We start from the raw sequence: 27556 nt of genomic DNA on the forward strand, positions 1-27556 counted from the left end.
ATCGGCAACGCTGCTCTCCTATCTTTCTCCACTGCCATTAAACGTGGACCTTTTATGACCCCTTTCCAACCTCTCCACACCAACACATCGCAAACGAGAAATAAATGGTCTATATTATTTAACCAAGAAACATCTTCGAAAAGAAGAACTTCAACTCCATATACTTGTCACCTATATAATATAAGAGCACAGCACACCAGACCATATAGCAAGGCAGACAGGTTTATCGAACCGTCGCTGACTGCTGAATACATGAATAATTTTGAATACATAATCGCGCTATTTCTTCGATTCCAGCCGATAGGGTAGTCCCAGTCCCAACGCTTTCAGTTTCTATTATATTCACTAGTACTTCTTCACAAATATTCATCCTGATCTTGTCATCATCATCTTGTTGTCTGCTTCCCCTTCTTCTTCTTCATCTTCTTCTGTTGCTTCTTCTTCTCCCTTTTTCTTAAGCTACTTCTTCTTCTTCTCCCATCTTCCTCTTCATTACCCGTCTTCTTCTTCTTCTTCTTCTTCTTCTTCTTCTTCATCTTCATCTTCTGCTTCTTCTCCTTCTTCTTCTACTCCCGTCTTCTTCTTCTTCTCCTATCTCTCTTCTTCATCTTCTTCCGAACCTCCTCCTTTTCTTATTCTCCTCTTCCTTCTCTTATTATTTACTTCTCTTCTTCAACTCCTCCTCTCTTCTGCAGCTGTCTTTACTACTTTATACAGATGGAATTAATAGAGAATGCATTTATTCAAATGCTAATTAATATATAATTATTATTTAACGAAAATCCTAAATAAATGCTGTACATCACCCCGAAGACTTCTGCTACTGCAGACATTGACCACAGGGTTAACAGCTAGATGGGAATTCGATGAGAACTACCATCCAAAAATTAGTTGCCAGCCCGGGAATCGAACCCCGGTACCTCCCAATTGCCAGTCAGGAATGCTTACCCTTACACCAAACTGACAATCTCTGGATAGCAGCGCTCATTTTATACGAAGCCATAGCGGCCAACCGCTATTTATTTAGGATTTTCGTTAAATTATAATTTTATGATAATTGGCATTTGAATAAATGCATTCTCTATTTAATTCCATCTATAACTGGTTGGCCGCTATGGCTTCGTATAAAATGAGCGCTGCTATCCAGAGATTGTCAGTTTGGTGTAAGGGTAAGCATTCCTGACTGGCAATTGGGAGGTACCGGGTTCGATTCCCGGGCTGGCAAATAATTTTTGGATAGTAGTTCTTATCGAATTTCCATCTAGCTGTTAACCCTGTTGTCAATGTCTGCAGTAGCAGAAGTCTTCGGGGTGATTTACAGCATTTAAATAGGATTTTCGTTAAATAATAATTATGTCTACTACTACTTTATCTTTCTCTTCACCACCCTCACTTTTCATCAGTATTCTACTTCATCATATTTTCCACTTTTATCCTACTTATTCTTTCTTACATCACGTTTCCTTCTCCTTGTTTAATCAATTATCTCCTTCCTTTATTCCTCCGACTTCTAGTTTCTTTACGTCCCACTTCTCTCCATCCTTTTCCTTCTACCTATTCAACTTATCCTCACGCTTTTCATCTTCTTCTACTTCAACTCAGTCCAGTGAGGATTATGAGGATACTCCTTCATCTTCTCTTGCCTATTCTTTCCCTGGCTTCTCACTATTTTTCTTCTCTTTCCTTCTTCTTCTTCGCATTTGATTCTGTTTTCAAAGAAGGACTGTTGTAAACGTCTTCTCAATAACTATACTGAGGTCCACGTTATAATGGCAGTGTAGAAAGATAGGAGAAAAGCTTTGCCGAACCTCTGTCTTGTAATGCCGTCTATATACAGTAGCAGATACAGGTTTATTGATGCAATTAACTGTTCATTCTCGTTTAAAACAATCAATTTTATTTTATTAAGCACGAAATTATATTTTCATTATTTCATAAGGAATTTTCATAATTGAGACGAAATATTTTGTTAAGCCTACATTGTTAAAAGAAGATCTGGCAACAGAGCAAAGCGAGAAAGAGATATCGCTATCCGCTTTGTTGAATGAAAGACAAGGATAGCAATACCATCGCTAATCAAACACTGCCATTTTAACGTGGACCTCACTACAGCAATTCATACGATCTAAATAAGAACACTGGAGCGGCCATATAATCTATTATGCATTAATAAATAACAATTATGAATAAAACAAAGTCAATAAACAATCGACTCGCGGCCTTATTTGGATTAAATTTCTATTTATAGATCGATTAGAAGCATTTCGTGGACAATATTTATTTTAGTGTGCCTTGCAATATAGCGTGGAATCATATAGCAGACTCATACAATATGTGTATATATTTATTCACTGGCCAAGTAACCTGCTAACCTGAATTTCATCGTCAGTCACTCTAGCACGACACGAACATTTAAATCTATGACGTCATCAAGTCACCTTAGAAGTGTGACGTCATCATAAATATTGTCAAATGCATCATAGAGAAGTAATGGTGGAAAGACAGCTATTACTATCTGAATTTAATTTTTTTTGTTTTATTCTGATTTGTATTCAGATTGATGATGTAGTGTATAAATTGAAATGGACCTAACCTACAAAAAAATCAGCTGATAGTTGCTGTGATAGTAGTTTTAATTTTTCTGCTCAAAATTGTCAAGTTTATTTCAATATTATTGAAACTTTCGGTTTGTTTAGTGTTATTTCCGGCTCTTATCAACCTTTCGAAATCAAAATTCATCAGTCATATCTCGAATACGTATTCTCTGAGTGTTAATCTTTGGTGAAAACAGAAATTTTAAACTTAACCTCACTTTGGACTATTTATGTGCCAAAATCAAGGAATTGAAGAAGTTTTGGGCAATTGCCTGTTTCTCTTTCCAAATATCGTGTTTGTGACTGTTCTAATAAATAAATAAATAAATATTTGAACAATTTAAGACAAAATTGGGAAATTGAAGAAGTTTTGGGCAATAGCCTGTTTTTACATTCCTTGCCCTATTAGAGGAATTCGATGAGAACTACCATCCAAAAATTAGTTGCCAGCCCGGGAATCGAACCCGGTACCTCCCCATTGCCAGTCAGGAATGCTTACCCTTACACCAAACTGACAATCTCTGGATAGCAGCGCTCATTTTATACGAAGCCATAGCGGCCAACCGCTATTTATTTAGGATTTTCGTTAAATTATAATTTTATGATAATTGGCATTGGAATAAATGCATTCTCTATAATTCCATCTATAACTGGGTGGCCGCTATTGCTTCGTATAAAATGAGCGCTGCTATCCAGAGATTGTCAGTTTGGTGTAAGGGTAAGCATTCCTGACTGGCAATTGGGAGGTACCGGGTTCGATTCCCGGGCTGGCAAATAATTTTTGGATAGTAGTTCTTATCGAATTTCCATCTAGCTGTTAACCCTGTTGTCAATGTCTGCAGTAGCAGAAGTCTTCGGGGTGATTTACAGCATTTAAATAGGATTTTCGTTAAATAATAATTATGTCTTTACTACTACTTTATCTTTCTCTTCACCACCCTCACTTTTTATCAGTATTCTGCTTCATCATATTTTCCACTCTTATCCTACTTATTCTTTCTTACATCACTTTTCCTTCTCCTTGTTTAATCAATTATCTCCTTCCTTTATTCCTCCGACTTCTAGTTTCTTTACGTCCCACTTCTCTCCATCCTTTTCCTTCTACCTATTCAACTTATCCTCACGCTTTTCATCTCCTTCTACTCCAACTCAGTCCAGTGAGGATTATGAGAATACTCCATCTTGTCTTGCCTATTCTTTCCCTGGCTTCTAACTATTTTTCTTCTCTTTCCTTCTTCTTCTTCTTCTTCTTCTTCGCATTTTAATCTGTTTTCAAAGAAGAACTGTTGTAAACGACTCCACAATAACTATAGCGAGGTCCACGTTATAATGGCAGTGTAGAAAGATAGGAGAAAAACGTTGCCGAACCTCTGTCTTGTAATGCCGTCTATATACAGTAGCAGATACAGGTTTATTGATGCAATTTAAACTGTTCATTCTCGTTTAAAATAATCAATTTTATTTTATTGAGCAAGAAATTATATTTTTCAATAATTTCATAAGCAATTTTCATAATTGAGACGAAATATTTTGTTAATTAATTGTTAAGCCTACATTGTTAAAAGACGATCTGGCAACAGAGCAAAGCGAGAAAGAGATAGCGCTATCCGCTTTGTTGAATGAAAGACAAGGATAGATACCATCGCTAATCAACCCTGCCATTATAACGTGGACCTCACTACAGCAATTCATACGATCTAAATAAGAACACTACAGCGGCCATAGAATCTATTATGCATTAATAAATAACAATTATGAATAAAACAAAGTCAATAAACAATCGACACTCGGCCTTATTTGGATTAATTTCTATTTATAGATCGATTAGAAGCCTTTCTTGGACAATATTTATTTTAGTGTGCCTTGTACTATAGCGTGGAATCATATAGCAGACTCATACAATATGTATATATTTATTCACTGGCCAAGTAACCTGCTAACCTGAATTTCATCGTCAGTCACTCTAGCACGACACGAACAGTTAAATCTATGACGTCATCAAGTCACCTTAGAAAGTGTGACGTCATCATAGACATTGTCAAATGCGTCATAGAGATGTGGAAAGACAGCTATTACTATCTGAATTTAATTTTTTTGTTTTATTCTGATTTGTATTCAGATTGATGATGTAGTGTATAAATTGAAATGGACCTAACCTACAAAAAAATCAGCTGATAGTTGCAGTGATAGTAGTTTTAATTTTTCTGCTCAAAATTTTCAAGTTTATTTCAATATTATTGAAACTTTCGGATTGTTTAGTGTTATTTCCGGCTCTTATCAACCCTTCGAAATTCAAAATTCATCAGTCATATCCGATTACGTATTCTCTGAGTGTTAATCTTTGGTGAAAACAGAAATTTTAAACTTAACCTCACTTTGGGCTATTTATGTGCCAAAATCAAGGAATTGAAGAAGTTTTGGGCAATTGCCTGTTTCTCTTCCCAAATATTGTGTTTGTGACTGTTCTAATAAATAAATAAATAAATATTTGAACCATTTAAGACAAAATTGGGAAATTGAAGAAGGTTTGGGCAATAGCCTGTTTTTACATTCCCTGCCCTATTACCATAGATCGTCTTTAAACAATATAGAGATAAAAGTAATCAACAACATATTAAATATTGATCATGAAAATTAATTATGAAATCACTGTAAAAATATTTTTTTGCTTGATAATAGTTATTTGTGCAACTAGTGCGCAAAGTGACAGTTTGCTGCACCGAAAGAAACGTTTACGCCCGAGCCGTAGGCGAGGGCGGAATGGTTTGTTGAGTGCAGCAGAGGAACTTTGCGCACGTATTTCACATTAAGTTTTTCCTACAGTTACCATTGAATATGAAAAGTGGGTAATTATGGGTAAAATTACCTGAAATCCATCAAATGTAAATCTGTGTAATTTTATTATTAATAAATAAAATAGAATAATGTAGTAGTGTTTGAATGGCGGGGCGGCTGTTTGCTGTCATCCACTGTTGTCCACCCCATCAAGATTCTTATAACGTGCACCCGTCACAGTTACCAACTTAATTTTGATTTTGCTGCACTGGTGCTCCATATAACCTACTAACTATTTTGCGTTGCCATGTTGCAAATCTGGAGTGCAGGAAAAATTTTTCCCGCACTAGAGCGGAAAAGTGATTCTTTGCGTTCTGTAATCAGTGCAGCTATGGCCACTTTTCAACGTAACTGTAGGAAAAATTAATATAATTGATTATTTTAAACGAGAATGAACAGTTAATATTACATCAATGAACCTTTATCACTTACCGTCTATAGAAGGCATTGACGAGACAGAGGTTCGGCAACTTTTTTCTCCTATCTTTCTCCACTGCCATTATAACGTGGACCTTATAGCTGACAATAGGCTATGCACACACTGGAGGAGCATAGAAAGTGATCGTGATAGTTATTTGTATATCTAGAGTGAAAGTACGACTTTTTCTCCTGTGGGAAAAGTTTGAAGCCCGAGGCGAAGCCGAGGGCATCAATTTTCCTGAGGGAGAAATAGTTATTTGTATATCTAGAGTGAAAAGTGCTGTTTTTTCTCCCTGAGGGAAAAGTTTGAATTTTCCTGAGGGAGAAAAAACATTTTTCACTCGTGATATACACAACATTTTTTCTCCACCTACATTTTTATAAAAACTGCAAATAAAATAATTTTTAAAAACGTATGTGACCAAACAATGTGTTACAACATAATCTAAAAAGTAAACAGAAACAGCTGGCTTGTAATCACAGTTCTCCTCCGACAGCACTATCTGTCGGCTAAAGTTGTAACAACAATGACAGCCACAACTACAGCTATGATGAAGTTCCCGTTTCAAATTTGATTAGTTAATAAGTAAAATTCGTTGGCTGGTATTTTGAATAACATGGATTAAAAGAAAAAAAATGTACATTTTTTCTAGTATAGTGATATGAAGTTTGTAATAATAATTTCAGCATACAAACATAAATGTTATATATTGATCAAATGTCTGGTTGAGGTATTGAATTTAGTTGGTTTAATGACTACTCTATATGCTTCCTCATCTGAGCTTAGACCTTCTGACCTATTCCAAATGTACGTTTTTAAAATAGAGATGCTTCCCATGTTATTTAAATGGAGTCACTTTTACTCCCTAGGGAGTTTTTCTGTTTTTTAGTACCGAGAGCGAAAAAGTGACACTTTAGTATCATGTTTCAGGGAGTAAAGTAAGTACTTTTGACAGTAGGTGGAGGAAAAAGTATTTTTCGCTCGTGATGTACACAACATTTTTCCTCCATAGACATTTTTTATAGAAACTGCAAATCAAATCATTCTTAACTTACGTTATTGGTGACAATGATTCCTAACAACATAACCTAAATCTAAAACCTAAAAACCGGTCGTCTGATTGGCACTGCCGATTGCGCTATCTACGGGCAAAAGTTGTAACAATTATATCAGCTGAGCAGCTACCAAAAATGGCTGACTCCAGATCACGCGGTTCAGATTTGAATTGCAGATCAAAAATATTTGTTGGCTGGTATTTTGAATAGAATAAATATTTTAAAAATTGTATAAATATTTATCATCTACTAATATTAAGAATATAATAATTATCATACAAACATATATTTCATGAGTTAATCAAATTTCTGGTTGTGGTATTGAATTCAGTTGACTCATAACAGACACCTCTATTATGCTTTCTCATCTGAGCTTAGACCTTCTAACCTATTACAATGTAAGTTTCAAAATAGAGATGCTCCCCATGTTATTTAAATGGAGTCACTCTTTTACTCCCTAGGGAGTTTTTCTGTTTTTTACTACCGAGAGCGAAAAAGTGACACTTTAGTATTAGGTTTCAGGGAGTAAAGTAAGTACTTTAGACAGTAGGTGGAAGAAAGATAAAATGAAGCTTCCATAGAGTGCACATATCACGGTATCTGTTGAATAATACCTTAATTTTTATGAAACAGGTATTATATGTTAATTGACTCGTGTCAAACAGCTACTGTACTCGAATTTCTCGTCAAATTCTGAAGAGGTACTCAGCTTTTCGCAATTAGTAAGTTCGCAGAAGAATTATTAATACAGTGGAGAGCTGAAAGACTCAGAGCTGCACTCTTGATAAAGATGGAGGCAGCAATTGAAGATTAATTAAAAGTTAGTAGATACGGGTTTCTTTTTCTTCGGCAAAGGCGACAATATTGTATGAATTTTGAAGTGGGACTTAGTGAAAGATGGAGGAATGGAAGAAAGGGGGGATGGAAAAGGTGGAATTGAGTAGAATTTGATATGAAGACGAAGAAGAAGAAGAAGAAGAGGAGGATCAAAGAAGAAGAAGGAGAAGAGGAGGAGGGGGATCAAAGAAGAAGAAGTTGATGATGATGATGATGATGAAAGGGGAGGAAGAAGAAGAAGATCAAAAAAGGAGAAGAAGAAGAAGAAGAAGAAGAAGAAGAAGAAGAAGACAGGAGGAGAAAGAGTACAAGAAGAAGAAAAATGGGAGAAGAAATAAAAGAAGAAGAAGACGAAGAAGGAAGAGGAGGAGAAGGATCAAAGAAGAAGAAGACGAAGATGGAAGAGGAGGATGAGGATCAAAGAAGAAGAAGAAGTTGAAGATGATGAAGAAGAAAAAGATGATGATGATGATGATCAAAGAAGGAGAGGAAGAAGAAGAAGAAAAAAGTAGAAGAAGAAAAAGAAGAAGAAGAAGACAGGAGAAGAAAAAGTACAAGAAGAAAAAATAGTAGAAGAAGAAGAGGAGGATAAAAGAAGAAGAAGACGAAGAAGGAAGAAGAGGAGGAGGATCAAAGAAGAAGAAGACGAAGAAGGAAGAGGAGGACGAGGATCAAAGAGAAGAAGTTGAAGATGATGATGAAGAAGAAGAAAAGTAGAAGAAGAAGAAGAAGAAGAAGAAGAAGAAGAAGAGAAGAAGAAGAAGAAGAAGAAGAAGAAGAGGAGAGAAGAGGAGTACAGTAGTAATGTGAAGTGAGAAATTTTGAACAACCTTTTGTTGAAACTTGAAATCTATACTGATGTCCACGTTATAATGGCAGTATTCCATTGCAACATTGGTGTTGCTATCCTTGTCTATCATTCTACAAAGCAAATAGCACTATTCTTCTCTAGCTCCGCAACGTTGCCAAATCGGTTTAATAGTGGGAAGAAAAGAAGAAGAAGATAAACTATACTAGTAGTTCTGTGAACAGTAGACCTAACGCAGTATTCTGATCCACAAGTACCTGATTGAAACTATAGATCTTATGGAAATACAGCAATAGACATTGGCTTCTCCACTCATCTGTGTAATCACTTGTCATCTGATTTATGATGAATAATTCTATAGTCTGATTTTCACTCTAAAATTGGCGTATGAAGGAGGCTCCTTTTTCCTTTTATATTATCCTTAAAATGAAAAATTTCCAAAAACCTTGTATATACGTCGACGCGCAATTAAAAAAGGAACATACCTGTCAAATTTCATGAAAATCTATTACCGCGTTTCGCCGTAAATCCGCAACATATAAACATTGAAACATTTAAACATTAAGAGAAATGCCAAACCGTCGACTTGAATCTAGACCTCACTTCGCTCGGTCAATTATCTTAGAAAGACTAAGTAAGATAAAATACACATAACGTGATGAAAAATCATCAGAGAATGAATGAACGAACACAGGAAGGAGAATCGAACAAAGAGAAAGAAACCCCGATGATAAAATAGAGAGAGAGAGAGAGAGAGAGAGAGAGAGAGAGAGAGAGAGAGAGAGAGAGAGAGAGAGAGAGAGAGAGTGTGAGTGTGAAGTGGAGAGAGGAAATTAGTTATGTTGATTCAGCTACCCACCCGTAGCGCCAGCTTGATCAATTCAATGTAGGCCTGCCTATAAGTATTATACCCGCATCCTAATCCTAATGCAACTCGATTACATAGACAGCAGAGGAACTACAGCACTCAAGCACTCTATACTCAAGGTAAACGCTCAATGCAATGCCAGTTCACTTCACTTCACAATAAAACCTATAAAATACACCGCTCAGCTGGCTTTCTTTGTTCCTTCACTGCAATACTACATCAACGCAGCCATCATGATATTATTAGTTCCTTATTCCCTTCAATACAATGTTCCATCAAGATAGTATTTATCAAGTAATAAGTAACGCAAAAATGTTCTAATTTATCAAAATTACGCAAAAATGTTCCAATTAATGGTGATTTGAGTTTGATATTTTTGGTTTTTATTCTGTTTTTAACCGTCAAAATTTAAAATTCTTAGTTTTCGTTGTTTTTTAGTGAAAATGTACTAAATTTTAGAAAAGTGAAACCATAACCCTATTTCGGACATTTAAAATGTTATTTAAATTTAGGAGAGAAATAGTACAAGGAGTATCCTTAGTTTTTCTCTCCCAATCAGTGCTACTTTGTAAAAATTATAAATAAATTAAATGTACAGCTGAGTAATTTTACATAAGTACACCCCTGAGCTGCATTAAATAGCGACGTGAAGGTGCGTACAGACTTGAGCGCCAGGAATACGAGTATTTCACTTCTCATCAGCTGATGCTATGATTATTATATCTTACTGTTTCTAAAATCACTTCATTTAGATGGGCTACTTTTGTTAAAATAAATAAAACAATAAAAAAACATTTTGAAAATGACCTATGGTCGAAACTAGTCGTTAATAGTATCTTAAGTCACAAGGACGGGAAGGCCCCTCTTGCAGGCGAGAATGATGTTTCTAGTCGAGGCGTTAGCCGCGACTAGAATTTCATTCGAGCACTTCAAAAGACATTCACGTCAAAGTAACTTACACTATTTTCACTTTTTCAGTAACTTACACTACATTCTATAAACATAACCTAGTTTACAAGTTTCGAATCAGGAATTTCTTGATTGTAGTTAACAAAATTTCCACCTGGAGCGCTAAAAGGCGGTTTTTGTTCCAGTTTTGCAGTTCCAATGTAATTGAATGACTATGACAAAAAATATTTTAAAGTTTTGGATTAATGGTACTACAAGTTTTTATATTGTTTTTATAATTATTATTCTTACTGTTTCTGTACAAATAAAGTTATAATAAACTCAGCATCAGCTGATGAGAAGTGAACACATGAGCGTGTTCGTGGCACCTTGAGAAAGTATTCTAAAATCAGCTGTTGAGGCGGATTCCCACAGATTTGTATGAGTGTGTCTCATAAAAACTGATCTGAATAATATTTTCACTGTACCGGCCCATGAACAATCTCATAAGAACTCATGTGAATGATATTTTCACTGTACCGATCAATGAACAGTCTCATAAGAACTCATGTGTATAAAATTTTCACTGTACCGGACACTTAGGCTGAGCGTACACCGGTTAGTCAAGACAAGACAAGACACCTTTAGTCACAATACTTCACATAGTTGCTTAAGAAGACATGTCTAATTACAATGACTAATCATTGTGAGTTGAGTCATAAGAAACAATGTGAAGTATTGTGACTAAACGTGTCTTGTCAATTGTACTAATTATTCTTCCAACCACTAATAATACAGTCTTAGAAACACATATATGATACAATATGATCACAACATGATACAGTATCAACACAATATGATACATATATTTTTGAGTTTAAATTAATATTTTATAAAATATTATAAAATATAAATACTTGACTTGGGCTAGACACACACCAGTTAGTCAAGACAAGACTAGTCAAATTAAGTCACAATACTTAACATTGTTGCTTATGACGCAACTCACATTGATTAGTTATTGCAATTAGACATGTCTTCATAAGCAACTATGTGAAGTATTGTGACTAAACGTGTCATAGTTGGTTATGAAGACATGTCTTATTGCAATGACTAATCAATATGAGTTGCGTCATAAGTAACAATGTGAAGTATTGTGACTAAACGTGTCTGATCATGTCTTGTCTTGTCTTGACTAACACTGGTGTGTGCCTAGCCTTACACTTACACTGATATGCGGGTTCACAGATCCAGCTTTGAACTGCTTATAGGCAGGAAATTCGACGTCAGAAACAACAGTTTACATTCATCATACATATGTTTAAATGGAAATTGATGAAATAGTAAAGTTATGTCCACCAGTAACTCCTAACCCCTCGTCCCTACATTCCCTATCTATAGTAACTAGTACATGTAAAGTTACGTACAGACTTATGCGCCATGAACACGCTCATGTTGTGTTCACTTCTCATCAGCTGATGCTTTACTTATTATATCTGTATTTGTACAGAAACAGTAAGATACAGATATTCTTTATTCTTTATTCATGTATACAATAAGTACATTATCGAAATGATAGGGAGAGGAAAAATAAGGTAACCTTGAGCTATCCTATTATATTGAGCGAGCAAATTCAGTAATATATCTGGTTATTTATGTACAACGGATCTCGAAAACGGCTCTAACGATTTTCACGAAATTTGGAACATAGTAGCATAGAGAAACGATAGCATAAGTAGATATCCCATGGTATAGGGCGTTCATGTCGCAACTTTTACTGTTATCCCAAGCCGATAGTTCACTTAGTTCTTTCCCATGCAGCTGTGTGACGCCGGTAGTCTCTCAATTATGCCGTTCATACACTCTCACCCCAACAAAACAGTAAAAATTTACAATAATCGACAGTAATCGGCTTGAGATAACAGTAAAAGTTGCGACATAAATTCCCTATACCATGGGATATCTACTTACGCTATTTTTTCTCTATGATAGTAGGTTTATGATATAAAAATTCGATTGCACTAGGTCTCATCCTTGGGAAAACTCGCTGAACGACATTAAAAGGATAATTCATCCTTGCATGGCTGAAACAGCTGTGGATAGTAAAAAAGTGAGTGAGCGAGTGAGTATGTGGAGAATCAAAATATCGCATCCCCGAAATTCATTAGATGACATATAGCCAGCTGTGAAATATAAACACGATCATTTTAGAAGCAAGAAATACCATTCAAAGTAGGGCAGTTGAGCTTTACAAATTCAATAATATACAACTATTTCATCACCGTGGGTTGGAAGGCAATTGCTTCATTAGTAATCGCAGGGATGCGCAACAACTACAATATAATAATCTCAGTGTATAAAAACAAAGCAGATAGAAAGAAAATGAAAGAATACATGAGAAGAAGAAGAAAACTGACAGAGAGATGTAGAAAAATGGAGGAAGGGGTAAACTAGGAGGACAGGAATGAGAAAGAGAGAAAAGACAGCGAATGAAATGAGAAAGAGAGAAAAATGAATGAATACATGAGAAGAAAAAAACTGACAGAGAGATGTAGAAAGATGAAGGAAGGGCTAAACTAAGAGGAGAGAAATGAGAAAGAGAGAGAGAGAGTGATGGAGAGCGAACCAAACAAGCTAAGTGGATTTGCAGAGGTCCTACATTGGGAACAGCTTACTGAGTAAAATGAATTAGGACGCCTTGAAGGCGTTCTAGATCTAGCCTAGTTCTCTTGCCAGCTGACTTGCCTGCTTTACTGGCTTCTAGTGACTAGTGTGGTAAAAATATTGAAGAAAAATAGCAAGGATTCATAAAATTTTTCCCGATCCAATAAACCTTCCAAAAGTAACTACTGAAAGTATATAATAGGAGATATGAAATTAGCAGTCTCGAATAAATTCAAGATGAAAATTTCTCTTGTATGACTGATATCTCAATTAAATGAATAGCATTCTAAGGTTTTTGTATGTTTGATATTGGTGAGAAATCAATCAAGAATCAATTCACTTCGAATTTTTACATTATTTATTTATTGATTCATACAACAAGTACATCGTCAAAATAGGGAGTATAGGTCAAAATTTAGTCCAATTTTATATATAGTCAAAATTTTGTTTTATATATATATATATATAATATATATATATATATCAAATATTTAGTTTTAAATTTATTTTTATTTATTATTTATTTGAGATACATATGAGAGCACAATGATAATATCCCATAATTGCTCTCTTAACACATAATACAAGTGAAACAATTTAAAAATGAATATTTAATACAAATATTGAAAGAAATGAAAAGTTTATGAAATTTTTACGAAAAGTCTTTCAGAAAAATATACATAACAGAAAAATTAAACACAATTTTAGATAGCAGAAAAAATAAACACAGCAAATAATAAAATGAAAATATGAAAATGAAATGAAATGAAAAAAAAGTCTCTATGATTAAACAGAAGTCATTCTAGGAAGAGAGAGAAAAAAATAGTAACAAGAGGAAATAATTAAACACACAACTTAAGGAGTAGTAAAAAGCAAAGAGATCACTGTCACAGAAGACTTTCTCCAATCAAACTCCAACCATCAACGAGGGATTGACCTCAGACCCTTTTTTATTTATATAGTCAGATATTACAGGGAGAAAAAAATAAGGTAACCTTGTGTTATTCCTCTCCCAATTCAGATAAGGTTACACATAGTCCGAAATAGGTTAAGTCTAGTGAGTTATTCGCTTCACAAAATTTTCAGTTCTTAATTATTATCACAAAGTAGATTTTTAAATTTAGATGCTTCAAAACCAAACATAGAAGAAAAATTTCACATTATTATCACTGAAATAGGAAATATCACATATTGAAGAAATAATTTCGATTATTATTATTAAACGAAAATCCAAATTAAATGCTGTAATTCACCCCGAAGACTTCTGCTACTGCAAATATTGAAAACAGGGTGAACAGCTAGATGGAAATTCGATAAGCGCTACTATTCAAAAATTATTTGTTAGCCTGGGAATTTCCATTTGTAAATAATTTTGAAGATACAAAAAAAATTAATTTGATTCCAAAAAACAAACAAACCACAAAAATGGGAGAATTACAATGTGAATACAGTGAATTTGAAGGATTATTAAAATTGAGTATTATTATTATTATTGATTATTATAATTATTGAAGTTTTCTATTTACTTGAAAACATCTACAATTCAGTTTTTCATGAATAGGCCTAATTTTCCCATAACATTAAGTTTTGTGTCCTCATATTTGGGTTTACAATGTAGAATGTAGATTGTGTAGAATATAGAATAATACCTATTATACAACAGATTATTAGTGACATCCAACAATGTATCATTCAACATTTATTTCATAATCATATAGCTCCTTATCAATAAATAATTAAACATGGACATGTTTGTTTGGCATGCACCTACCCTCTTCCCTATCATCATCCAAACGGCCATGTTTAGTGTAAAGGGCAATGACCTTTACAGAGAGAGAGAGAGAAAGAGAGAGAGATAGCGAGAGTGACAAAGAGAGGGGATGAATGAGAGAGTGTGTGTGAGAGAGAGAGAGATTAAGTGAAAGAAAAAGACAGTAAGAGAAAGAGAGAGTGAGATAGAAAACACTTTCTACAAACAGTGACAGAGAAAAAGAGTAGATAGTGAGTCAGAGAGAGAGAGAGAGAAACACAATTGAGAGTATTGAATCAGATTGAGAATAATATACAGTAGCATTACCACTACCAAGAGGGGGGGCAGACTGACCCAGAAATTTTTAAAAAAGCCAAAAGGGTGACCGACCCATCTATACTAACCCTTTTTCAGCATTATATCACTCATTGTTGATTCAACTGAGCCCTTATATGCGTATGTTGACCCTCCCTCAATGCATGTGTGTTCATTTTTCAGTTACCCCTCACATAATGGGCACATAACGAGATAAAGCTACGAATTATGTAAATCTGTTGATGATTTCTGATATAGGGACATCGAGAATGGAATCAATAACTTTTGGAAATATGCAAACAATTTTCGAGTTATGTTTCATCAAAACTTTCAATTTAAAATGATATTTACAGAAAATACTGTAATATCTTTATACAGAAAGTTAAATCCACTTAATCATCGGTCGGCAGTTTTGGACTTACAATCATGATATTCCTATTCTGATTATATATAATCTTAAAAATAAATAGAAATACAATACCGAATGAACAGATTTTATTTATTTATGCACATGCATTCATAGGGCAATACAGAAATTAAAAACATTCAAAGAGTCAATAACTTGTTTGGCCTATGTAGCCGTGAGACATTGCTGTGTCCGGCCTGCAAAAACTGACCTTAAAATTGAGAATTCAAAATTCACTCATAATATAATGCACAATAACACTTTCATTTTAAAGTTAGAATACATTCGCAGTCTTGCCTTTGAAATTTCTTCATGAAAAACTCACATCCAAAAAAAACGTTTTGTTCTTAAACCTTTAGAACTATTTGATAAACAAATATAAAACATAAATTTGAATAAATAGATAAATAAATTAATTTATAAATAATCATGAAGGGAGAAGCTAAACTCATATTCAGTTCAAGAAAAACTAAAACAGTGGACCTAAACAAATGGTTCGATTGAAATATCAAAGTCATAAAATCATAAATTCAAAGTCATAAATATTCAAACTTTCAACCATCTTATTTATTCAACAACTAGCAGGTAACCCGTGCTCCGCAAGGGTCTAATTAAAAACTTGACAAACTGAGAAATTGACCTACTAAAATCTTGGAAGATTTGAAATAGTCCTATATAACCATACTCGGTTAAATAAGAATCAATATGCAAAATGTCAAGTTTATCAGTCCAGTAGTTCAGACGTGATGATACGTCATTCGTGAATTCCCTATCCCTTATGAAAGCCAATTCTCTCTTTTATTATATTATATAGATAATACTTCCAAATTTCGAAATTTCATTGCCAACCTAGCTCTCCCCAAAATACATATCAAAACGCCCTTCAACAACAAAGACAACCTCATTAAAACCACAATTATTATCTCATTTTGAGCACAATTACAAACCCGACAAGTTATTTTCAACCTCATTTATCGCAATATTTGAAATCCTACTGTTTTTCAAACGTGTCTCCCTTTGAATAGCTTCTTGACATTGAATATAGGCTAATAACAACAGCTGCTCGTCCACGTTAATAAAACAACAAACCCCGGAAATCCATCAAGTTGGCAACCCTGAATGTTATATTTTTCACCAGTAAGGTTGGCAACAGTTCAACTAATCAAGCAATTCAGAAACAGCTGATCATAAATTTGCAAACGGACCGTTACGACGACACTACCTCAGCATTATAATAAGACAACTCTTGTATTCAAGTTTTATTCATTTAAAACAGTCAGCATGGATTGAATGGTCCAGCTTTGATGCAATTGATGAGAATGCTGGGATTAAAATCAATCTTCAAGTTTAAAGTTAGTTTGAAGAAGCTAGAGTTAATCTTATAAAAGTATAGAAAACTTCAGTAAACTCCACACTGGCGGTTTTTGGTAAGTTCAGTCACAGACAAACAAGTAGCTTACGCTTATATTTTTCTATGGAAACTCTGAATCTATTATCACAGTTAAGAGCAATGTTATAATTTGGAAAAAGGGCTGAAACAGGCACTTCGTTCTAGCGTGTTTCGGACGCTATTTTCCAACCGATAATCATGAAAATGGTACCAAATTGTTCAGAAAGATTTGGACATCTGGCGCCATACCGCCAAATTCCAATTTTCCAACTATAAAATGACTTTAAAATTCGATGAACTTGGAGAAATTTAGCAAAGTTTGACGTTCAAGAATCTATGCTATCAAATGGCTTGAATCAGTGCTATCTGCACTAGATGGAATATCAATCTCACCTGTACAGTTATTACTGATAATACACATCCTTCATCATAAAGAAGTACTCGAAAATCAACTTGGATCAATCTAGAATGCAGGTGAGTTCAAAAACAACTTCACAAATGAATTACCAATTTCCATGCAAAAACAACTAAAATTTCTTTGTTGAGCAACACTGTTCTCTCTTGAAATTGAAATCTGTAAGATCGATAACAGCTGCACACACGAATCAAATCAATTTTTGGTTGTAAATCAGTTCTCCGAAAAGAAAGAAACGTATAAAATCATATGCAGGTGTTTACAAAAATCAAGTTTTTAATCCAGCAACTAGGTTTGCTTGAAATTAAATTCTTGATGGTCTTTGGCAGGTGCTCATACTAACCAGTTGAGTTCATTAAAACAAGACTACAAGATGCTTGAAACTTTATTGTTGAAGAGCATGTGTTTCAGCTGTCTTGAAAGCACTTGAATTTTGCAACAGCAGTTGCCATTTTTTGTGACATGTAAATTATTATTATGTATTCATATATTCTTACTTATCACCTCCACTTTACAAGTATTTCACAACAGGTCAGATTGTACTCAAGCATCAGTTTAGTTCAATCTGCACAAAAAGGATCCTTTGCATTGCAATGCATTTGATACACCCAAAATTTATGTATCATAGTCTTGTATCACCTGTCATCCTTGATACAAAATGTGAATGCATTTGATACATACACAAATTATGTTTTATAACCTTTATTCATTCATTCATTCATTTATACAATAAGTGGTTTTTTATACAGTATTGTTTTTTATATTTGTAACATTTTATTGTATTTTATTTGTTTTGTAATTCTTAGTTATTTTCTTTGTCTTGTTTTGTGTGTTTTAATAAATTATTATATTTTATTATAATTACTATATAATTATTATTATATGTTATTTTAATAAATTGAATTGAAAAAAATGAAAGTATACATTATCAAAATGATAGGGAGAGGAAAAATAAGGTAACCTTGTGTTATTCCTCTCCCAAATTTAGATAACACATAGTCCGAAACAGGTTTAGTCTTGTAGTTCTTCAATTCACAAAATCTTCAGTCCTCAAGTATTTTCACAAAGTAGATTTTCAAATTTAGATGCTTCAAAACTGAACATAGAAGAAATATTTCATATTATTATAACTAAAATAGGAAATATTCACATATTAGACCATATTATCATGGTCTTGTATCTTCTGTCATCCATGATACAGAATGAGAATGCATTTGATACATCAAAACTTCATGTATCATGGTCTTGTATCAGCTGTCATCATGATATAAAATGAGAATTAATTTGATACATAAACAAATTATGTATCATGGTCTTGTATCATCTGGCATACATGATACAGAATGAGAATGCATTTGATACATCAAAACGGTATGTATCATGGTTTTGTTTCATCTGTGATCCATCATACAAAATGAGAATACATTTTATACATAAACAAATTATGTATCATGGTCTTGTTTCATCTATGATCCATGATACAGAATTAGAATGCATTTGATACATCAACAATTTATGTATCATGGTTTTGTATCATCTGTTATCCATGATACAAGGGAAAATCCATTTAATCCATCACAAATGTATGTATCATGGTCTTACATCATCTGTCACCCATGATACATAATGGGAATGCATTTTATACATAAACAAATTATGTATCGTGGTCTTGTATCATCTGTCATCCATGATACAAAAGAAAAGTATTTGATACATCAAAAATGTATGTATCATTGTAATGTCTCATAATCTGTCACCCATGATACAAAATGAGAACAATAACATCTCATTCATGTATCATAAAAGATACGTGTTTCAAAAGAGGCAAATGAACTGGAATTGTCCCGTACAGCTAACAAAATAATATTGATCTAGTAAATCAGTTTCTATTGTTATGAAACAATATATACAATCATACACTATACATGAGCATAGAATTTTTCAATCAAATATCTGGCCTCTTATTGAAACATGCATTATCTTATACAAGTCATCACAGAATCGCTTCAAATGCTCAGTCAAATCTACAACAGTTACCGTATTTTATTAAATTTACAATAGTCTCCACACAATAGCATCAAATTTTCTACTCAAATCTACATAAGATTTGATCTTTTATGAAACCTACACATTCATACACAGGTCTGCAAACAATAGCAACAAATTTCTCAACCAACTCAACAAGTTTCAAAGTGTCCAGTCAACTTTACAAAAGTTGCCGTCTTTTATGAAACCTACACAATCCTTTAGAGGCCTTCACACAGATCGCCCAACAAAACCATTTTTAACTCAACAGATTTACATCGGAGCCAACCACAAGGCCAATTCACTCTCATTTTATGGAGTATGGACAACTCAAGGCGATCAGCTGATTTTAGTTTCAAGGGAGAGTAAAAACACAAAAATGAACACAGAAATAAAACAGATATGGGTAAAATACATAAACAACAGTGGAGAATGTAAAGCAGTCTGAGAAATTGCACCATAGCGTTAGTTACCTCTTAGTTACTCAGTTATAACTTGTATAGTGAGGTCCGTTATAATGACAGTGTTTGATTAGCAACTGTATTGCTATCCTTGTCTATCATTCAACAAAGAGGATAGCGCTATCTCTTTCTCGCTTTGCTCTGTTGCCAGATCGTCTTTTAACAATGTAGAATTAATTATTTAATTAACAAAATATGCCATCTTAATGAAAATTAATTAAGAAATTATTGAAAAATGTAATTTCTTGCTTAATAAAATATAATTGAATTTCTTAAACGAGAATGAACAGTTAATATTACATCAATAAACCTGTATCAGCTACCGTCTATAGAAGGCATTGCCAAGAAAAAGAATCGGCAACGTTGTTCTCCTATCTTTCTCCACTGCCATTATAATGTGGACCTCACTAAAGTACAACTAAATAAAAATTGCTCCACCACTATAGTGAGGTCCACGTTATAATGGCAATGGAGAAAGATAGGAGAAAAACATTGCCGAACCTCTGTCTTGTCAATGCCTTCTACAGACGGTAGCTGATACATTTTTATTGATGTAATATTAATTGTTCATTCTCGTTTAAAGTAATCAATTCTATTTTATCAAGAAAAATCATATTTCATAATGATTTTCATATCAAGATAAAATGTTTTGTTAATTAATTATAAATTCTACATTGTTAAAAGCCGATCTGGCAACAGAACAAAGCGAAAAAGAGATAGCGCTATCCGCTTTGTTGAATGCTAGACAAGGAATATTAACTGTTCATTCTCGTTTAGAATAATCAATTATATTTTATCAAGCAAGAAATTATATTTTTCAATAATTTCATAATGATTTTCATATTAAAATGAAATATTTTGTTAAATATTAATTCTACATTATTAAAAGACGATCTAGCAACAGAACAAAGCGAGAAAGAGATAGCGCTATCCCCTTTGTTGAATGATAGACAAGGACAGCAATACCATTGCCAATCAAACACTGCCATTATAACGTGGACCTCACTGTAACTCAGCTGTAACTAGTGAACTATAACTCAGTTGTAACTTTATAGTTACAACAACGATAATAGATGTAAATAACTGCCTCCACTTGCAAACAGCTCATTTCATTTTCTTTTCAAGGAATGTTGATACAAACCTTGTGTAGTAGTTACGGGTAAAACGGTACAACGAGTGGGTAGATCTACCTACATTACCTGCACTAGATTCACTTTCAACTGTCAGTATCTATCATAGATAGCCACCTATGCTCCCCTCTTAACCAATGCTGACTGAAGTAGATATCACTATATCCAGCGGTTTTCCAATAAAGAATTTACTGCTGTGGGGAAATCGTTAGCAATAGTTTTGCCAAGGTAATCTAGAATAGTTGAGAAAAATTGGTGTAAAGCCTACAGGAGTTGTCGTTAAAACTATTATTCAAGAAAATAATGGACTAAAACTGAAACTACCGATTACTAGTAGTTCTGTGAACAGTAGACCTCACGCAGTATTCTCATCCACCAGTACCTGATTGAAACTATAGACCTTGCTGGAAATACAGCAATAGACTGGCTTCTCCACACATCTGTGTAATCACTTGTCAGCTGATTTATGATGAATAATTCTAAAGTCTGATTTTTACTCCAATATTGGCGTATGAAGGAGGCTCCTTTTTCCTTTTATATTATCCTTGAAATGCAAAATTTCTAAAAACCTTGTATATACGTCGACGCGCAATTAAAAAAGGAACATACCTGTCAAATATCAAGAAAATCTATTACCGCGTTTCGCCGTAAATGCACAACATATAAACATTCAAACATTTAAACATTAAGAGAAATGCCAAACAGTCGACTTGAATTTTAGACCTCACTTCGCTCGGTCAATTACAGTGATTCTGAATAATTTTGTAAGATTCATTGATTGAAATATAATTTAAAAAATTATTTGCATTACAATAAAATATATTATCAATTTGAGAATAACACAATTGATTTTAGAATATTTATAGCTAAATGTGAGGTTTGAAACAGTTCAAGAGATAAAAGTGCAAATCCAGGTAGAAAAACGAAATTATTAATTATACTAATAATATTTAATTTTTAATTATTGTATAGAACTTAGTGAAAATCTGCAGCAATTATTCATCGTTTTTCATCGAAACACTTCCTCATTCCACTCCAAACAATACGAATCAAGATCTTAGGCCTAAAATAGACGACCTTCACAAAATCTTTCAGAATTTCCTCTTTTCCTAATCTATTGTCGAAACATTTCGTCCTTGCTGTTAAGGACTTTTTAACAAAGATTTGTAAATACTTTGCCTACTCATCAAATAATACAGTTTGCGCAACCTACGTGCGTCGTGCGTGTAAACATATAAAAACTTTGGAGCAGAAAGTTTCCGGATTCTAAAAGTAAAATAATGTAGTGACGATGAAAAGCAGATAATCTTAATCTAATCTTGAGACGTAATTTTATAAATGCTTTTCTTTGTGAATATACGTCTGACTACGCACGATCAAAATATAGGATTTATTCGTAATGATTGTATTTTAAAGAAGGAGATAATTAGGCATGGCTGGTATGCAAGTCATAGAGTGTCGGTTGCACAAAAGCCGGTTAAATTTTAATCGTGATTAATTCCACGAGAACCAATCAGAGAAGCCGTCTTATCAAAAAGGCCTTCTCTGATTGGTTCTCGTGGAATTAATCACGGTTGAAATTTAAACGGCTTTTGTGCAATCGGGCCATGAACAAACTAATTCTCATTAAATGAAAAATACTAAGAAATTGTCTTTTTCATTCAATATGAATAATTACCACGATATAGACTTCTCAACTACACAATAAGTGAAAAAAAAAAAACAAATTCTCCCCCAAATGAAGATTTACTTTTCAACTATATTATTTAATTATTCATGAATAGAATCAATAAATTTTACCGGATAAAAACATTGTTAGAATCCTATTATGTTAAGCGAGCAATTTCTGTATGTATATATCTGGTTATTATTATATCTGGCTATTTTTATATCTGGTTATTTATGTTTAACCACAGAGGAAAGAAGCACTACTGGTATGCTTATTCCGTGGTTTAACGGATCTCGAAAACGGCTCCAACGATTTTCACGAAATTTGGAACATAATAGGTTTATGATATAAAGATTCGATTGCTCTAGGTCTCATCCTTGGGGAAACTCGCTGAACGACATTAAAAGGATAATTCATCCTTGGCTGAAACAGCTGTGGATAGTAAAAAAAGTATGTGAAAAATCAAAATATCGCATCCCCGAAATTCATAAGATGACATGACTGTAGCCAGATGTGAAATATGAACACGATCATTTTAGAGAATTGTGTTCTGTTTATAAATAAATAAAAATAACGAGCGAAGCTCGGTGCCCCGATATTATTCATGAATTTCAATCCAGTCCACCCTTCACAAATTTATAAATAAATAAATAATATCATCACCAAGACAACCATGCCTCACCACACAGACAACAATAATTACAACTAATAGAAAATGGACTTTTGTTTTTAGAGAATAATTCCCGAAATAATTCAATAGTATAACGCTGGAATGTAGGCTGTCCCAATATCGCTACAATTATTGAGGTAAATAATTCAATGGATGAAACACAAAAACTATGAAAAAGAATAGAAACTTAGCAGACGATGGTTGACAGTGAAGAGAGTGTGAAAAGTGAAGAGGAAGAACGTGGCACACGAAAAATAGAACAAGGGGAAAAACGAGGAGGACGAGGAGGAGGAGATAAAGAGAAGAAGAAACAAGGATAGCAATACCATTGCTAATCTAACACTGCCATTATAACGTGGACGTCACTATATAGTGAGGTCCATGTTATAATGGCAGTGAAGAAAGATAGGAGAAAAACGTTGCCAATAAAATTCTCTCCATATTTCCACTGAGTGTACACAGATGTTACTCAATTCATCCCATTAAATTTGATCTAATAATAATTATCATTTCCTCAATAAAATAATCAATTTAATGTCAAATTAATCAAGAAAATATATATTTTTTCATTATTTGATTCAAAAATTTGCTTCCATAAATGAGATCAGATTTTGATTTTTATACAAACCTGAAATGGCGGCTAATTTAAAAAGCTTTTATACACCAATCTGATTTTCAAAACAACAGAAATTGAGTTATTTGGTAGGTATTCTATTCCAATTTCTTTCAAAAATTATAGAAAAATAGAAATCCTTTTTAAATTAAGTAATTTCATTGAAAATGATTCTGAAATAACCTTTCAATTATTATTTATACCGGTACGAATAGGTCTAACCTAAACGTGTATGCTAACTGAATCAACTTCAGGTTAGTTATCAACTTTTAAAATTTCATTTCAGGTATTTTAATTTGTGTTTCTCATACGGTTACGTCTAAAAATTATTTCATTGTTTCAAAAATACATTTTAAATCAATTATACGACTTGTGTACCAAAGTATTTTGATAGAATGAAGAAAAAAAATGATGACTGAGAAATTGTTAGTCTACTTTTGTACAGTCACTGTCAAAAGTTAAAATATAATATTCTGGCAAACTGACAACATTGCAAAGCTAGAGAGAGATAGCGCTATCCGCTTTGTTGAATGATAGACAAGGATAGCAATACCATTGCTAATCAAACACTGACATTATAACGTGGACCTCACTATAGCATATTTATCACTAGACTGCATACCTAACAACACTCAATAGCTAGTGAAACTATACTTAAAACTTAATGCATAGTTTTGGAGGCGTTCACATACAAAACAAGAAAAAATATAAGGTGGGAGCTTCAAGGTAATACTGCAACTATTACAAGGGCTATTGCTGTGGTGTGATATCATACTCTGTTGATAGTGGGTCTTGGATTGAGTTCATTTTTAATTTTAGTAATGAAAACTGAAATTAAATTTGCAAAATACTCTGCATAATGCTTGATAATGGAAAGTGAATTCTGTACAATTTGTGAGGTAACGAGGCAGTATTGGAAAGAGATTCAGAGAAAAAATGAGAAGGAAATAAATCTAGGAGAATTAATATTGTAAAGACAGTAGATGGCAAATAAGATTGAAAAATTAATATAAATGGTATAATAATAATAATATCGAGTGACCTGGCTGGCTCAGGTCTGGTGTCAGAGTTTTCAGGTCGCAACTGATCAATTTCAGGGCCTCTGACATGACCTAACGACTGCTTTTTAGGCAGCCGGGACCGACGGCTTAACGTGTCCATCCGAAACACGGGAGTGGCCCGAGATAAATATGTTGCCCGGGCCGGGATTTGAACCCGGGCCTCTGAATCATAAAGCCAGCATCTGATCCACTCGACTACGGCCACTCCATAAAAATGGTAAAAGTTAACATACGTCGGACAACTTCAAAACCAGATTTTTAAGCTCAGCATAATTATGCAAAAACAATATGTGGGAAAAATATGCCCATGAATGAGGAAAATATGTCAAAAATTGTTGAGAAAAATAAACTCATTAAAGTGAGGAAAGACAAAAGAAAATTAATTAAAATAAGGAAACAAATTGAATATGTGATAAAAATGCAGCAAACTAATATAATATTGAGGAAAAAAGAGCATTCATTCCCATTATTTGATATTGATCTTTAAATGGTGACAAGTGGTCAAGCATGCAGTACGAAAAGAATTAATTTCTCTGTTTTTCTTTGACCAATCTTAATGAATAACACTTTGAAATCTTGATAAAAATTTCTAGCTTTTTGTCAATTGTAATTTTTTTGAAAAGTAAACGGTTTTCGTGAAATTTACAATCAAAAATTTAAAATGGCCTCCATTTTGAAAATTTACATCGAAATAAAGTTGAGTCTTTATAGCACAAATACTCATCCCAAATTTCAGATCAATACAACATTTAGTTCTTGAGAGTAAAAAAACAAAATGGCAGCTATAAGGATAACCGCTGTGTTTTGGACACTTCAAATACGACATTATTGTAGTCTCCTATTATCCAGGAACAATACCCTGAAATGTTCGACACTACTTCTGAAAACCCCTGTATAATAGTGGTCTGCAAGTCGTAATTTTAGTGTCAAAACCAGATGAAACACATATCAGTTCGTAATGGATGATGGAATTCAAAATATGTCTTCTAATGTGAATAAATTGAAAAAAGTTGGAAGATGAGTAATTAGGAGAGAAGGAGAGTAAATAAAAAAAAAAAATACAAAAAGAATAAGCAGGGAGGGAAATAGCGCGATATACAAGAAAAAGAAAAATGAAAAGAAGAAGAAGCACACTTTGTTTCAGCATAATCGCTCCTATAACTACAACAGAGGGAAATTATTCAGATCGGTCCTATTCGAAAGGGGTGATCTAGCCCATCACAGCTGTAAATACAACGGATAAAGATCTAACAAAAGGCAATGAGTGGAATGAGGAAGAGAGGGAACGGAAAAGAGATGAAAGAAGAACAAGTTGACGCCGTCTAATCAAATCGCAATCAATAATCTCCCCACACACATCCCACCAATATTAATCTATCAATAAACCCATCAATAAACATATCAAGCATCAATAATTATATTGTCCTTGTAGAAGTGAAGACACGTGGCTCAAAGAGAGGCCAAGAATTGACTAACTCACTTTTATGGTGATCGAATATAACTCTGTATGATATATTTGATATTTATTGTATACTGGCCGTCAGGCTCGCTTAGCTCGCCATATCCGTCTAGCCAGGGGGCTCGCCCCCTGGACCCCCGACTGGATCGTCCAAAAATAAGATCTGCGGGCTCGCTTCGCTCGCCTGCATATTTTCATTTGAGCATGCTTCATTCCATCAAGTACTAAATTAATTTTTTATTTAGTTACCAGAACAACTGTTTCGAAGAGGTACTCTCTCTACTCTCTATAGATTATAGTTCTATATTAACATATGGTATGGCCTTTTTTCAATTATAATATAGAATATAGATGCTAAAAGACGAACTTCAAACCCTTAAAAACCACCCTTAGAGTTAAAATATTTCCAAATCCGTTCTTAGTGCGCCTCTAAAGGGCCAACTGAACATACCTGCCAAATTTGAACGTTTTTGGTCCGGTAGATTTTTTCCGGCGAGTGAGTGAGTCAGTCAATCAGTCAGTGAGTGCCATTTCGCTTTTATATATATATATTATATATATATACTTATGACGTATTATGACTTGATTGTATTTCTAATGGAAAATGGAGACCTTTATTCAACTATAAATCATCAAACAACATAATCAAAAAAGTATTTGACAAATATTTATGATACTCTAATTCTCTTCCATGCTTGTATGCTCGTAATTTTCTTTGTACTTACTCTAATTGCGCATTTTTCTTATATAACAACTTGACTGGCACTTACCTATAGAAAACAAAATTAATGAATTTGAAACAAAATAATTAAAAATACAATTAACACAATTGAATATCTCAAAAATGAAGTTAAAATGAAACAAACTAATAAGTGATACAATTCAGACAGTTGAATAATTACAATTATAAATTTTCAATAACCTGCTATTCGAACAACCTCAACTTCAAAAATGTTAAAAAACTGTAAAATTGAAACAAGCCTTATTAACATGTTCCACTTTTTTTGCATACAAATTTGGACATTTCTTAAAGAGTTCTCAACAATTAACATGTCATAAGTTCAAACTACACACATTTAATTGAATCCCTAGTAAAGCATTTCCACAATAATTGGCAAGCAAAAGTAATCTCCAGAGTTTCTGCAGAGAAGCCCTAAAATTTTTGAATTCAGCAACAATGATTACCAATCTGTTTAAAGGTTGTCTTCACGAACTTTGTCTC

At 33.6% G+C, this 27556-nt stretch overlaps 1 protein-coding gene across 3 annotated transcripts in view; it reads right to left on the reverse strand.

The window, feature by feature from the left end:
* The window catches only part of LOC111044309 (serine/threonine-protein kinase NLK), a 240989-nt gene that overhangs the window by 53021 nt on the left and 160412 nt on the right, over positions 1 to 27556 (reverse strand). The gene's annotated exons all lie outside the window — the stretch shown is intronic.

This window comes from Nilaparvata lugens, chromosome 10 (genome assembly GCF_014356525.2).
Source record: "Nilaparvata lugens isolate BPH chromosome 10, ASM1435652v1, whole genome shotgun sequence".
Classification (NCBI taxonomy): Eukaryota; Metazoa; Arthropoda; class Insecta; order Hemiptera; family Delphacidae; genus Nilaparvata; species Nilaparvata lugens.